The following is a 15,024-nucleotide window of genomic DNA, read 5'->3' as shown; positions in this document are numbered from 1 at the left end:
CTAAACTTGGTGGACCAGTGGTCTGAATTAGTTTAAGGCAGCTTCCTTTGTCCTTTGGCCAGCGTTGAAGTGAGATTTAATTCTCAGTCTGCTCAGCTTCTGTATGTGGTGAAGGGAGAGCACCAACTTATCATTTGCCTCAGACAGCAAACTGTCTTGGACAAGCTTTAGTCACCATATTGTAGCTACTAACAGTGTCCTAAATCTCAAGCACTAAAACCAATGCCATTGCAATAGATCTGGAACTTATACACCACAATAATCTTTTTCCAGAGCTGGTTCCTCATCCACAATAACAGAAGCTGAGCAAGAAGAATGTCAGCATAGCAATCTATCAGTAGGAAAAATTACTAAGCAATAATCACAAAAAGACATTCCAAAGATGAATTCAAACCAATAAAGCTTCATCCCAACTGTATTAAATGCAAAAAGAAAATCTGATTAGAATAGTATTAAAGTAGCAGTTAAGAGTCACTACACATCAGGATATGAGCAAGTTGAATTTTCACTTGCCGTACTAACTCATATGTATTAAACATTCTTTATAGTTTGCTGGGCATTTTGTAATAACAATAATTTATTAAAGGCACATTTAACTTTAAAAACGGGATCCATCTGAAATTTATCCATGCTATCAGCACCTGTTCTCATCTCCTGTTCCAACAATTCTCTGTACGCCACAGCATTATATAAGCAAAACATTATTTGAAATTTATTTCTAATAAAGGCAGAATTCTACTCTCAAACATTAATTGAAATTCGAGTGCTGTGGGACACCATAACTGTATATTTGACTTGGGTCATTTTAAAGATAAAGTATGCATTTGCTTTTTGTAATTGCACATTTCAAAATCTGTATGTCAGGTATTGATATCTGAGTACCAGAAGTCAGGTCTATGGTCACTGGATTGGATCAAGAGTGGACATCAAGAAATCCACTGGCTCTCTGCAGACCTTATCCTACATTCAAGGAGCCCCTGACCTAATTTCAAAGGCCCTCTGCAAGCTATCAGTTGAGTCCTCTGGCAAGAGGAATTTATCCCTTTCCTTGCAGCCTACTGGATGGGAGGTGGGAAGAGAGGTGGAAGAGAAAGAAAGGGAAAAGGAGTGGCAGAAAGAGATAATTGTGGTTTTGTGGTTTTGGTCAGCATGTGACCCCACCCCCTCCAGTGGAATATGGATCTTGACAGACAAAAGCTCTACCTCAGTCTAAAGGAGTCATTCTGTTAGACGAAATCAACCTTTGGATCTAAGCAGAGATCTCATCCTTCTATTCGTCACAGGTAGCGCTGTTTCCGATCCACTGGAGCTTGCCACCTGCTATGTAAATTATGTTGTCATTGCATTCTTCTGCCCCATTCATTTCAATGCAAAGGAAATATGGTTGTAAACAATATTTTATATCATTATGATACAGCACTATATAAATATTTTTGTAAACAAACAAATAGATAAACAAAATGCAAATGAGGGACAATGTAATCAAGTAACTGAAAGCAAAAGTAACAGTGAATACTGATCATATTAACTGGACTGATTTTTGCTCCACACATGGGGAGAATAAGCCCACACCAGCAGTTTTTTGCTCCTGTTTCTCTCTTTATTGGAATTCTTTACCATTGCTAGATCTAACTCATATCATCAAATTTCCTAGTAGGCACAGGAAGCAGTTTCCACCCTCATTACATACATACCTTTCCTTCTCAAAGTTCCTTGAAACCTGAGGGGATCCTGCACTGGTATTTTGACTGATGATAGTACGACATAGACTGGACCTTTTCAGTAGTCTTGGGCACTTTCCCCTAAAATAATCATGCCCTTCCCCACCTTTCCTACTTTTTAAATGGGCAATAAACATTTATGCTAGTTCTTGTACAAAAGAGCTTTGAGTTGAGTTTTACACAGCTGCTTTGGATAGCTTTTGTAATTAGATTGTCTTATTTGTCTTTCAGAAAGGTTTTCTTATTTTGAGATATCTTTTCTAAAGCATCTGAATATGCTTTTGGGAACTGGGAAAAATGCTGAGAATTTTAGCTGTGTATTAAAAGAAGAGAAAATGTATGTACTGTGTACATTTGGGGAACAACTTTCCTGCCACAACTTATTAAGTTACTGTGAATATATGAGGAAATAGGGGTGGGGCATTGAATCATCACTTCTGGCAGGACCGCTCTGTGAAGTGGGGCATTCCACTATCATCACATAATTTCTGTTTGTTTGTTTAAATGGCAGTCAGTATTCCATGTCTATTGAACATACCCAGGCCTCCATGGGCTGTTGAGTTTCTTTGTTACCTTAAGTGTTTTGTTTATTTTATTTTTTAAATCACTTTTGCAAACATCAAGATTCCCATCACCACCCAACATGATAATACCTCCCTCCGGTTTTGTCTCCATTTGGGCTGTCACCTGTCATCGCTGAACATTATACATTTACTGCTTGTGAAGTGTGTGTGTGTGTGTGCGCGTTGGAACTCAAACCTGACCTTTGACTTATACTCAGTTTCTTGGGGAGTGGCAATGATGTAGCAAGACAGCCACTTTGTGGTGGGGCCCATGCCAGGTTTCCAAATGTGCCCCTGGGAGCTGAAAGTTTGGGGACCCCTGTGGTACACAAACAACCCAGTGCTTTTCTAAGCCACTTACCCTCATGGTACCTTCATTGACATACCTGCATGTAAATGGGAAAAAGTGGACCTTATGAGCTAACAGTGAGATCCTGTTCCTATTTACTCATAGATATATCCACTCAGATGAGTCCCATTGAATTCAGTGGGGCTTAGTCTACATTAAATGTGCATAGGATTGCAACCTATGGATACAGGATTATTAATATGAAGGTAAGCACATTGTATTGGTCACAAAAATCGGTGGGATTGAATGTGTAACAGTTAAGTCCAAACTCGTATTGAACCATGGTAAGTGATTGCGAGGAAGTACCTGACTTGAACTGCAGCCTACATTACGGCCATTGTACAGGATATCTGGGATTTATTTATTTTTTTAAATGCCAATATGTTTATACATTATTTATTAAACTTATTAGTTTCTTGTCACTTGAAGATCCCCAAGCAACTTACAGGAACATTCACACGCACACGCACATACACAATACCGTAAGGAGGGAACATATAATACATTATATTGTCTAGTGAATTGCTTATGATAAAACAAAAACAACACACCTGCCATAACAAACAATATTAACTATACGCAAATAATAAACAAAGAATACTTCTACCCAATAATTAGTAATAATAACTATTTTCTCCCTTTAGCCTTCCCAACCCATCACAAAGTCTGGTGCCAGGGCAGCTTTCACAAATCAGTGGTGGGCGGGTCCTGAATCTTTTCAAGAGATAGGCCAGCATCTCTCTTCTTCCTTCTTGGGGGAGCAGAATCAAGGCAAAGCAAGAAGAAGGGAGCAAAAGTTTCGCCTGCTTTGCAGTTGGTCTGGCTATGGCTCCTCTTCTACAGCTGGAGGTATGTGTGCATGTTGAGTCATATTATAGCATTATTTTATTAAATAGGGATAACTATAGGCCATCACCTTGAAAACCCTGAGCAGAAATTCAGGACTCTCTCATTCTGCCAGAAATTCATAAAACTAATAAAAGCTAAGACACCTTTTATACAATGAAAAAGGAACAATAAAAATCACAGCCAAATCATAAACCACAAGTGTCCCTATGTGCCACCCTTGAAGAAAATCTGTAAAAGCCAATCATTTAAATATTAAATCAGTTATAGCTAACAGTCCCTTTGTCTCCCAATACTGGCACCATTTTGAATCTTTTCTTGTCTCCTGCTGGCAAAATCTGCTAGCAGTTATGTAGCACTAACGTACATTGATGTTTGCCTCATTGATCATTTTCGTTCTGGGAAAACAAAAGAGTAATCAATCCTCCATATCACCTCTTTCACAGGGTCAAAATCACAGATAATAGGGGGTACTGTAAATATTCTCCATTGTTCGAATCCCACCTCCACCCTGACAATGTGCAGAATCTTTTCCCAAGGTTCTTCCAATGGCATCCCAGTTCTTTGGACAATGATGCAGTCCAAAATGTCCATCAACCTAGATGGCTTTTAAAAAGGATTAGACAAAGTCATGGAAGAGAGGGCTGTCAAAAGCTCCTAGCCATGTTGCTATGCTCTGCCTTCATAGTCAAAGGCAGTAGTACATCTGAATCCCAGTTGCTGGAAACCACAGGAAGGGAGAGTGCTCTTGTGCTCAAATCCTGCTTTAGGGATTTCTACAGGGACCTGGCTGGCCACTGTGAGAACAGGATGCTGGACTAGATGGGCCATTGGCTTGATCCAGCAGGTTCTCCTTATGTTCTTACAAAGCCCAGAGTCCCTAGCCCAGCAGAGAGAAAGTAGCCAGGGAAGGAAGGGCTCCACCAGAAGACCTATTTATTGAGCATTCTTCCTGATTCACTGGCACTGAGTTTACAGAGTAGTTATAGTAGGTCTGGTCTTTACTCTGCATTCCTTCTGATTTGTTCACAGGGTGTTTTCTCATCTTCCCATTCATCATTTTTTCATCCATCCAACACTTTACAGTTTACTTCCCAGTCACTTTCCCGGGAAAGGCACACCAAACTAAGCCAATAATAGGCACTCCTTGCTGCAGAGGTTACCTGAGCCTTCAGTGACAAAGATGGATATAGATTCACCCCCAAACTACATACATATTCATTCAGAGGGAGTGGAACCCTGTCCAGAACCAGCAAATTCCCTAACTCCTAGACCTGGAACTGCACACCCAAAGAGATTCCATCTTACCAGGATTCAGTCTCAGTTTGTTAGCCCTCATGCAGAAAGAGAAAGCAAGCCCTGAATTGGCCTGGTTGTGGTTTCATGGGTTACTCTTGTACTTCTTCCCTGCTTCAGCTGTTCCTTCTCTCGGAGCTCCTGCTCTCTTTCACTCCCTTCCACCTCATTTCATCCTTCCCAACGGGAATAAGTGGGAAGGGCCCGGAAGCCCGTGCCTGAGCTCCTACAGTGCTGCCTTATCCCCAGCTGTGTTTGCAATCAGACTGGAAAGCTGCAGGAGAGCAGTTTTCTGTCAGGCTCCCAAGACACCCATGAGAAACGAAATATTTGAAATCACAACTACTTTTTTCTTTTTTCTTTTCTTTTCTTTTCTTTTCTTTTCTTTTGCAAAGCTATGAAAACAACTTGTATCAGGACAGATGCTGCAATCTGAAAAAAGAGGAGGAGGATATAAATCCATCTGATGATGAGCATTTAGCTGTGGCAGTGACAGGGACGAATAAAAGCAACAAATCAGAGCTAGATTTATTCAGTCACATAGTCCACTACCCTTTGTGTTAATGAGCTATTTACAGCAGGAGCAGGAATGTAGAAGGAGGACTGGCACTGAGAATCCCTACATGGTGAGGATGGTAATAATAGTTCCCTGCCACCAGCCGTGCACTTAGATGGTTCAATTAAACAAATGCAGGTCAAGTTATTGCTGTGCATTTTACATGTAACACCAGAATTTGAGCACTGACATGTTAACTTCTGCAAGGTGGAATTCTGTGTGGCAGGAAGAGCATTCCATGTGATTCACTTGTAGTTGTGTGAAGGCTCTCCATGCCACTCTAGATAGGTCCTGCCAATGGCACAGAGGGTTCCTGTGTTGTTAGGTCAAGCCACACGGAAAGTGAATTCCAGCCGTGTGGAGTGCTGCCACCTGGAACAGGTTGGGGCAGCCTCTTCGTACTACTGATAATAGCAATGGCAGAATGAAAGAGTCATGTTCTTTGCTGTCCTTGTGGAGCTCATTAGGTACTTGTTCAAAATTGTGAACGATGCTGTTACACGCCACTCCAATTTCTGAGCAGTGAGAGATGCCAGGGTACCCAGTGAGTTCAGTTTCCTTGGAATGAGGGTGAGCAGAGACTGTGCTGTCGTAAGGATTTATGGTTTTATTCTCACATATATGTATCCTGAGCAAAGGGTGGGGGGCTGATAGCTCTGCCTTTTGTTCTTTTACCAAGCAGCTACATCATGCGAAAGGCTGCGCTGGATGAATCTCAAGCCAGAATTAAGATTGCTGGAAGAAATATCAACAACCTCAGATATGCAGATGACACAACCTTGATGGCAGAAAGTGAAGAGGAATTAAAGAACCTTTTAATGAGGGTGAAAGAGGAGAGTGCAAAATATGGTCTGAAGCTCAACATCAAAAAAACGAAGATCATGGCCACTGGGCCCATCACCTCCTGGCAAATAGGAGGGGAAGAAATGGAGGCAGTGAGAGATTTTACTTTCTTGGGCTCCATGATCACTGCAGATGGTGACAGCAGCCACAAAATTAAAAGACACCTGCTTCTTGGGAGAAAAGCAATGACAAACCTAGACAGCATCTTAAAAAGCAGAGACATCACCTTGCCAACAAAGGTCCATATAGTAAAAGCTATGGTTTTCCCAGTAGTGATGTATGGAAGTGAGAGCTGGACCATCAAGAAGGCTGATCGCCGAAGAATTGATGCTTTTGAATTATGGTGCTGGAGGAGACTCTTGAGAGTCCCATGGACTGCAAGAAGATCAAACCTCTCCATTCTTAAGGAAATCATCCCTGAGGGCTCACTGGAAGAACAGATCGTGAAGCTGAGGCTCCAATACTTTGGCCACCTCACGAGAAGAGAAGACTCCCTGGAAAAGACCCTGATGTTGGGAAAGATTGAGGGCACAAGGAGAAGGGGATGACAGAGGATGAGATGGTTGGACAGTGTTCTCGAAACTATGAACATGAGTCTGACCAAACTGCGGGAGGCAGTGGAAAACAGGAGTGCCTGGCGTGCTCTGGTCCATGGTTTCACGAAGAGTCGGACACGACTAAACGACTAAACAACAACAACAGGTCGTGAGGGACAGCAACTTACTTGGTTCTGCTAATCATGGTGTTTAACCAGTCAGACAAACCATTACCTAGACAAAGGGACTGGTTTTGCAAGATTGATGACATAGATCGTATCTCCACAGATACAGGATCTTGAGAATTGCACGGGGCTCAGGGCATCATCCAGGATGACCGCAACCTCCCCCTCCCCCCCAAAAAAACCCGCTCACAATTCTGTGGCATTTGCAATTCTGTCCTCCGGCTCCAAGGATTGGCTGTGGAAAACACATGGCCAATAAAACAATAGAAGCTGCAATATGTCAGGTCCAACTTTTTGTCTGTCTAGACCAGCACTTTTTCATTTCCTGGCAGCAGTAGTTCTCCAGGATCACAAGCAGAAGTCTTTCACATTACCCCCATTTAACTGGGGATGCCATAGCATGAACATGGGACCTCCTGCTTACAAGCTATGTGCCCCATCACTGAGCTATTAGCCCTGCCCTGGTCTGTTATATCTACAAGTCGTATTGTACTACCTTCAGATTGCCAAATGTATATATAGCAGTGATGCTCTTAGAGATGTTAGATTCCAACTAAAGTTGAGCATCAGGTCTATTTGTTACCGTGTGCCTCAGTAAACCCCAGCAAATGATCGTTTAAATCCTAACCACAAGTGAATATAAATTTAAACCTCTTTTTCTTGACAGTCATCCCGAGGGGAGGGGGGAACCGCTGAATCAATGGCAAACCTGTTCAAAGACAAAGTCATATGTCATAAAAGTTTCATTCATATCATACAATAGCAACGTAATGCTTTTCTACAGGGAGCATGCTTGTGTAATTGTTTAGTGTAAGAAAAAGTGGAAAAAAGGAATGAGGGAGACAAGAGGGTGCATTCTGGAGAAAACTAACAGTGCTACTCTTCACAGATTTCAGAAGACTTGAAGAGTTCTATTGAATGGGTAAAGCTCATTGTGTGCACTAAATGTATGCACTAAAAGAGAAGAAGGGGAAAAACATTTTATGCTCACCTTGACTGTGCATTAAATCTCAGTTTAGGCCTTGACTTTAGTATTCTAAAGACATGAATGCACATTACATTAAGCTTCCTAATACAGAGACAGCAGGGAAGGCTGAACAGCTTCAAATCTTTATTATTACAATCAATGACCAGCATTGGACTAAGCATCCCATTTTGGGTTTGGTGGCTCTCAGTCATAGGCCTGTTCCATACCATTACATCCCATTGTGTGCAATTGTGTGCTTTTGCATCCTGTTCCCATCTGTTCTGGCCTATTGCATGCACTTTCTATGCATTCAGTGCACACTGTTTACATAGCACACACTTTCAATGTATTGATTAATAAAATACAACTTTGTTGGGCATAAGAAACCTGGCATGCTGCCAGTCAGTAAAGGGCAGGGTTGAGACCAGCAGACGGACTGGGAAAATACACTTTGTGGTTCCCCACACCTAAGCTTCCTCTTGCTCACTCGCTCTATTCTCCCTCCTTTCATGCACAAGGATGCCATGAAGGTAGTTCCAGTTGTGTAGTGTAGAATCCAAAGCCATTCTCATGAGTTTGAAATAATGAAGAGCCATTTTTCTTTACCAGTGGGATTCCCACGTATTTCCTTTTTTCTTTTGAAGCAATGGTAGTGATGTATGAATGAAACAGAATGGCTGGTAGGACTGAGTGACTCCAGGCAGCTCCAGCTTCCAAGCTTTATATATATGAAGCATACTCATGATTATTCTGTAGATAAAAGTCTTGATATATAGAGGTAAAAAAATAGATAGAAGGGAAGGTCATTCTTGAAAATTCATGAACAAGCATACATTCATATCTGTGTTAACTTCCATTAAAATGAGAGAGGAGGAGATTTGTAGCCACTAAACTCAAACATTGCAGGCTAGACTATATAGGTGTTCACTATCTCTCATTCTAGGGGACGCAGGTGGCGCTGTGGGTTAAAGCCTCAGTGCCTAGGGCTTGCCGATCGAAAGGTCAGCAGTTCGAATCCCTGCGGCGGGGTGCGCTCCCGCTGCTCGGTCCCAGCGCCTGCCAACCTAGCAGTTCGAAAGCACCTCCGGGTGCAAGTAGATAAATAGGGACCGCTTACCAGCGGGAAGGTAAACGGCGTTTCCGTGTGCGGCTCTGGCTCGCCAGAGCAGCGATGTCACGCTGGCCACGTGACCCGGAAGTGTCTCCGGACAGCGCTGGCCCCTGGCCTCTTAAGTGAGATGGGCACACAACCCCAGAGTCTGTCAAGACTGGCCCGTACGGGCAGGGGTACCTTTACCTTTACCTTTTATCTCTCATTCTGCACATGCATGCATCTACTAATTTCGAGATTTCATAGTGGTCCTGACTCATCGTCTCTCCCACACACCTTGATACAGCTTTAACTGAGGTGGCATATGCAAATTGGAGCTGTTAGCTCCAATGTTTGGGTCATGTAATAATACAGTTATTATCACATTATAAGCAAAACATTTTTTCCCCACTCAGCAAATGTAATGCCTCTCAAATTTTCCTTTTCTCCTTCTGTCTGTGATATCCTGTTGGCTCCAATAAGTTTGTTAGCAAGAGCCGGTGACCTAATTTGGATTGAAATGCAATAAAAGGCCTAAGAAGAAAAAGCGTTTCCGATATGGTAGAGAGATGTCTGCAAAACAAAACTCGGCCAGTGCACAAAGCAGTCAGTGGGATGCTGTAAATAGTGTGTTGCAGCTCTTTTGTTGATACTCTGAAAATAATTATGATTGTGAGCTGTCAAAAAGATTCAGTGCAACAATTATCGCCATCACCAGCTGACATGCCACCTAGGAAAACCTTTTCAAACACCAAGCTTTCTGCAACACTAATGAGCTATTAAAGGAGGGGAAAAATAAAACTCCCACGAGTCGCAGGCCCAGCATCATAGCCGAACATGACTATAGCTTAAATCTTTACATATGGCTGATGATTACCATGTTCAACAAATATCAGCTTGGTGTCTCCCCGCACTTTAATCTCTTCAGTAATGCCATTCTTTTTCATGTCAATTGTTTTCCTTTTCCGGATGTAGTGCATGGAAAGCTCAGACTCCACAGGGTTGTTTCCTATTGGATGACAGAGCACAGTGTTCCTTTACAAATGTAAAGGTTGAGCAAGTGTTAGGGAAGTGCATCATGCATGACCATCCACATCCATTCACTCCACCAGCACCACATGCACAGTTGCACATGCGCGGTTGCACTGCTGTTTCAACTGTTAAGTGGATAAGACAATACTGATACAGCCTTCATTTGTCACATAATTTTATCTGCTAGGTGAAGGGGAAGGAAATGCAGTTTCATTCATAAATCTCTGGAGCAGGGTGCAGAACTTTCCCCTTCTCACCTTGTGAGTTCAACAGTCTGACTGTTGAAAGGGGTGGATTGGCCCCATCAGTTACAATATTTCATTGATGCCAATAGGAGAAGCCAATCTTTCTGCTTTGTGTGACACAACAGCATAAGAAACATTTATCTGCAGGTGGATACAATTGGGTACATTTTTTGGTAAGACCCTTGACAAACATTAGAACCCCCAGGGGTTTTTTGGTTTGTTTTTCTACAATCTAGTGGTATATAAATTGTAAAGTAAAGGTAAAGGGTAAAGGGAACCCTGATCATTAGGTCCAGTGGTCACCGACTCTGGGGTTGCGGTGCTCATCTTGCTTTATTGGCCGAGGGAGCCAGCATACAGCTTTCGGGTCATGTGGCCAGCATGACTAAGCCGCTTCTGGCGAACCAGAGCAGCGCACGGAAATGTGGTTTATCTTCCCACCAAAGCGGTACCTATTTATCTACTTGCACTTTAACGTGCTTTCAAATTGTACACACACACACAAATCAGAGTGCCAGAGAATTCTGACAAAAATGTGAAGAGGAACAGAAATTGCCAGTGCTTGCTTATTCGTTTCATTTCCAGAATGGAAACCCACCCAGTGAATATAATTGTCTGTTGTTGTTGTTGTTGTTGTTGTTGTTGTTGTTGTTGTTGTTGTTGTTTTCATATTGCAAATGCTATGTGATGATACCTAATTAATGACTTTGCCCCATGTTGCATTGAATCATAGAATCATAGAATCATAGAGTTGGAAGAGACCACAAGGGCCATCGAGTCCAACCCCCTGCCAAGCAGGAAACACCATCAGAGCACTCCTGACATATGGTTGTCAAGCCTCTGCTTAAAGACCTCCAAAGAAGGAGACTCCACCACACTCCTTGGCAGCAAATTACACTGTTGAACAGCTCTTACTGTCAGGAAGTTCTTCCTAATGTTTAGGTGGAATCTTCTTTCTTGTAGTTTGGAACCATTGCTCCGTGTCCGCTTCTCTGGAGCAGCAGAAAACAACCTTTCTCCCTCCTCTATGTGACATCCTTTTATATATTTGAACATGGCTATCATATCACCCCTTAACCTCCTCTTCTCCAGGCTAAACATGCCCAGCTCCCTTAGCCGTTCCTCATAAGGCATCGTTTCCAGGCCTTTGACCATTTTGGTTGCCCTCCTCTGGACACGTTCCAGTTTGTCAGTGCCCTTCTTGAACTGTGGTGCCCAGAACTGGACACAGTACTCCAGGTGAGGTCTGACCAGAGCAGAATACAGTGGCACTATTACTTCCCTTGATCTAGATGCTATACTCCTATTGTTGCAGCCCAGAATTGCATTGGCTTTTTTAGCTGCCGCGTCACATTGTTGGCTCATGTCAAGTTTGTGGTCAACCAAGACTCCTAGATCCTTTTCACATGTACTGCTCTCAAGCCAGGTGTCACCCATCTTGTATTTGTGCCTCTCATTTTTTTTTTGCCCAAGTGCAGTACTTTACATTTCTCCCTGTTAAAATTCATCTTGTTTGTTTTGGCCCAGTTCTCTAATCTGTCAAGGTCATTTTGAAGTGTGATCCTGTCCTCTGGGGTGTTAGCCACCCCTCCCAGTTTGGTGTCATCTGCAAATTTGATCAGGATGCCCTTGAGTCCATCATCCAAGTCATTGATAAAGATGTTGAATAAGACCGGGCCCAAGACAGAACCCTGTGGCACCCCACTAGTCACTCTTCTCCAGGATGAAGAGGAACCATTGATGAGCACCCTTTGGGTTCGGTCAGTCAGCCAGTTACAAATCCACTGAGTGGTAGCATTGTCAAGTCCGCATTTTACCAGCTTCTTTACAAGAATATCATGGGGCACCTTGTCAAATGCCTTGCTGAAATCAAGGTAGGCTACATCCACTGCATTCCCTTCATCTACCAGGCTTGTAATTCTGTCAAAAAACGAGATCAGGTTAGTCTGACATGACTGATTTTTCAGAAATCCATGCTGACTATTAGTGATCACAGCATTCCTTTCTAGGTGCTCACAGACTGTTTGCTTAAGGATCTGCTCCAGAATCTTCCCTGGTATTGATGTCAGACTGACTGGGCGGTAATTATTTGGGTCCTCTCTTTTCCCCTTTTTGAAAATAGGGACAACATTTGCCCTCCTCCAGTCTGCCGGGACTTCGCCTGTTCTCCAGGAATTCTCAAAGATGACTGCCAGTGGTTCTGAGATCACATCTGCCAGTTCTTTTAATACTCTTGGATGCAGTTCATCTGGCCCTGGAGACTTGAATACATCTAAACTAGCCAAGGATTCTTGTACTAGCTCCTTAGTTATTCTGGGCTGTGTTTCCTCTGCTGAATCATTTGCTCCAAATTCTTCAGGTCGGGCATTGTTTTCTTTATCGGAGAAGACTGAGGCAAAGAAGGCATTGAGGAGTTCAGCCCTTTCTGTGTCCCCTGTTTGCATTTCACCATCTTCTCTGAGTGACCCCACTGTTTCTTTGTTCTTCCTTTTGCTACGAACATACCCATAAAAGCCTTTTTTGTTGCTTTTAACCTCTCTAGCAAGCCTGAGTTCATTCTGTGCTTTAGCTTTTCTGACTTTGTGTCTACACGTGCTGGCTATTTGTTTGAATTCCTCTTTGGTGGTTTCCCCCCTTTTCCATTTTTGGTACACATCCTTTTTTAATCTTAGTTAAAAGTTCTTTAGATAGCCACCCTGGCTTCTTTAGGCACCTTCCATGTTTCCGTCTCATTGGTATTGCCTGAAGTTGTGCTTTTACTATCTCCCTCTTAACAAACTCCCAGCCATCATGAACTCCCTTTCCTTTTAGTATTACTGTCCATGGGATCTCACCCAGCACTTCCCTAAGTTTTATGAAGTCGGCTTTCTTAAAGTCAAGAAATTGAGTCCTAGTATGCTTGGCTGCTCCTTTCCGCTGTATAGTAAACTTCAGAAGAGCATGATCACTCGTGCCTAATGATCCTTCCACTTCTACCCCACTAACCAGGTCATCAACATTGGTTAGGACCAGATCTAAAATGGCTGTTCCTCTTGTTGCTTCTCCCACTTTCTGGACAATGAAGTTGTCTGCAAGGCCAGTGAGGAATCTGTTTGACATTTCTTTTGCATTGAAATGAATGGTGTTAGACACCATAACAATAACACAATTAATTCCTTCTTCTTCTTTTTTGCCATAGCACACAGCAAGAAGAATAACATAGTCTTGACCAGAAGCTGAACTGTAGTGGTCCAGAAACAGTGCTGCATATGATGCGGTAGTACATAAAGAGAGGGCTTCTTACATCCTTACACCCAAGTAACCACAAAAAGAGGCATCACATGGACACGTGGCACAGCTTGCAAAGTTCATGGAGAATATGAACGTGGGAAAACTAAAATAATTAAAAATGCAAATGTTAAGAATCCCACAGAAATGTACAACATGGTCACAGTTAAAGCTTGTGCCAGCTTCAGGCATCATAGCAAAACAAGTGCCTGGGGACTATCCTGTATGTTGACAGCTGAAAGTTCCCCTGATGATTTCAGAAACATTACCACAAAGTTCTTATCTGTGTTTCTTGCTCAGGGAAAGAATTTTTTCCCCTTCAAATGTTGTGGTTACTATGGGAGAGTGCCACAATCTTTGTCGTACTGTGCGCGCAGCAATGTAGCCATTTGTCAGAATGTCACACGCGCTGCAGGATCTCATTGAGGTGTCATGCCCTCAAACCCATTCCTTCTGCCAACAGAGAGGCATAATAAAACATGGCTAAGCACTGTGAAGAAAATAAATCGCTTTGTTTGTCAGGATTGTTGGGAGATGTCTCTTCACTCTGAGCAGCGCTCCCTCCATGTTATCTAAACACAGTTCATCACATGCACAGATAGCAACTGTGAAACACAGATTGCTGAATCATTATTTATAAAGCTCCCAGCACAACCTTCTAGTAGTAGCAAGGAAGAAAACCCTGGAGGGTTCTTTCCTCATTTTTAGTCACTCAAATGAAAGTTGGTTTTCCATATAAAAGTACTGGAGGTTTCTTACCTGCTTTCTAAGAATCATTGACAAGTATCATTTCCTTTTGGGAGAAGCAGCTATTGGCTTTGAACTTTGAACTCACTGAGCCTGAACTGAATTTAAACATTAGATTGCATGAAACTGTGTGGTGCAAAGCACAGAGGCTTGGCTTTGAAGCTGGACTTGGATGACCTGCATTAAAATCCTGAGTAACTCACTGGATTGCCTTGTGCAAGCTACTTAACATACACCACAGGATTATATGGGCTGCTGTTAGGATAATCTGAGATAAAGATATATATTATAGCACATTCTAATGAATTATGATGCAGTGAGGGTGGGGGGTTTTGGTTTCTGCTCTCTTCACTGTGCAGCGAAATGCTTGTCACAAGACAATGTTTACATTCCAGTCAGAGTTGCTGTTGGAGTTTCTCACGGGAAAGGAGACTGGATGTGATGTACACTGGTTTCCTGTTTTTCACTGTTCACACTGTGTTCTTTCCGTGCTTCAGAGGAGAGAGGATGCTTTCTCTGCTCCGGCAGAGGCAAGATGTTTCTCTGTAATCTACCAGCTTTGAAGTGTAAATAAAGTAATATAGAGTATGTGGCACGTACTCCTCATCATTCCGCTATGCACGGGCTACTGCAATTTCAACATTCCTGGTTATGGGGCCAGAAGAAAGACGCAGTCATCTGAATGCCGGCAAAAGGATCGGAATGCAGAGGGATGGTTCGGAGGGTATCTGCCGTCAAGATGATTGATGAGGTATGTGCTCATGCTCCAGGCAGCCTGCCA

The sequence above is a fragment of the Podarcis cretensis genome (genome assembly GCF_951804945.1).
Source record: "Podarcis cretensis genome assembly, chromosome: 4".
NCBI lineage: Eukaryota > Metazoa > Chordata > Lepidosauria > Squamata > Lacertidae > Podarcis > Podarcis cretensis.
The sequence above is the reverse complement of the archived record's forward strand: the minus strand, read 5'-3'. Positions refer to the sequence as shown.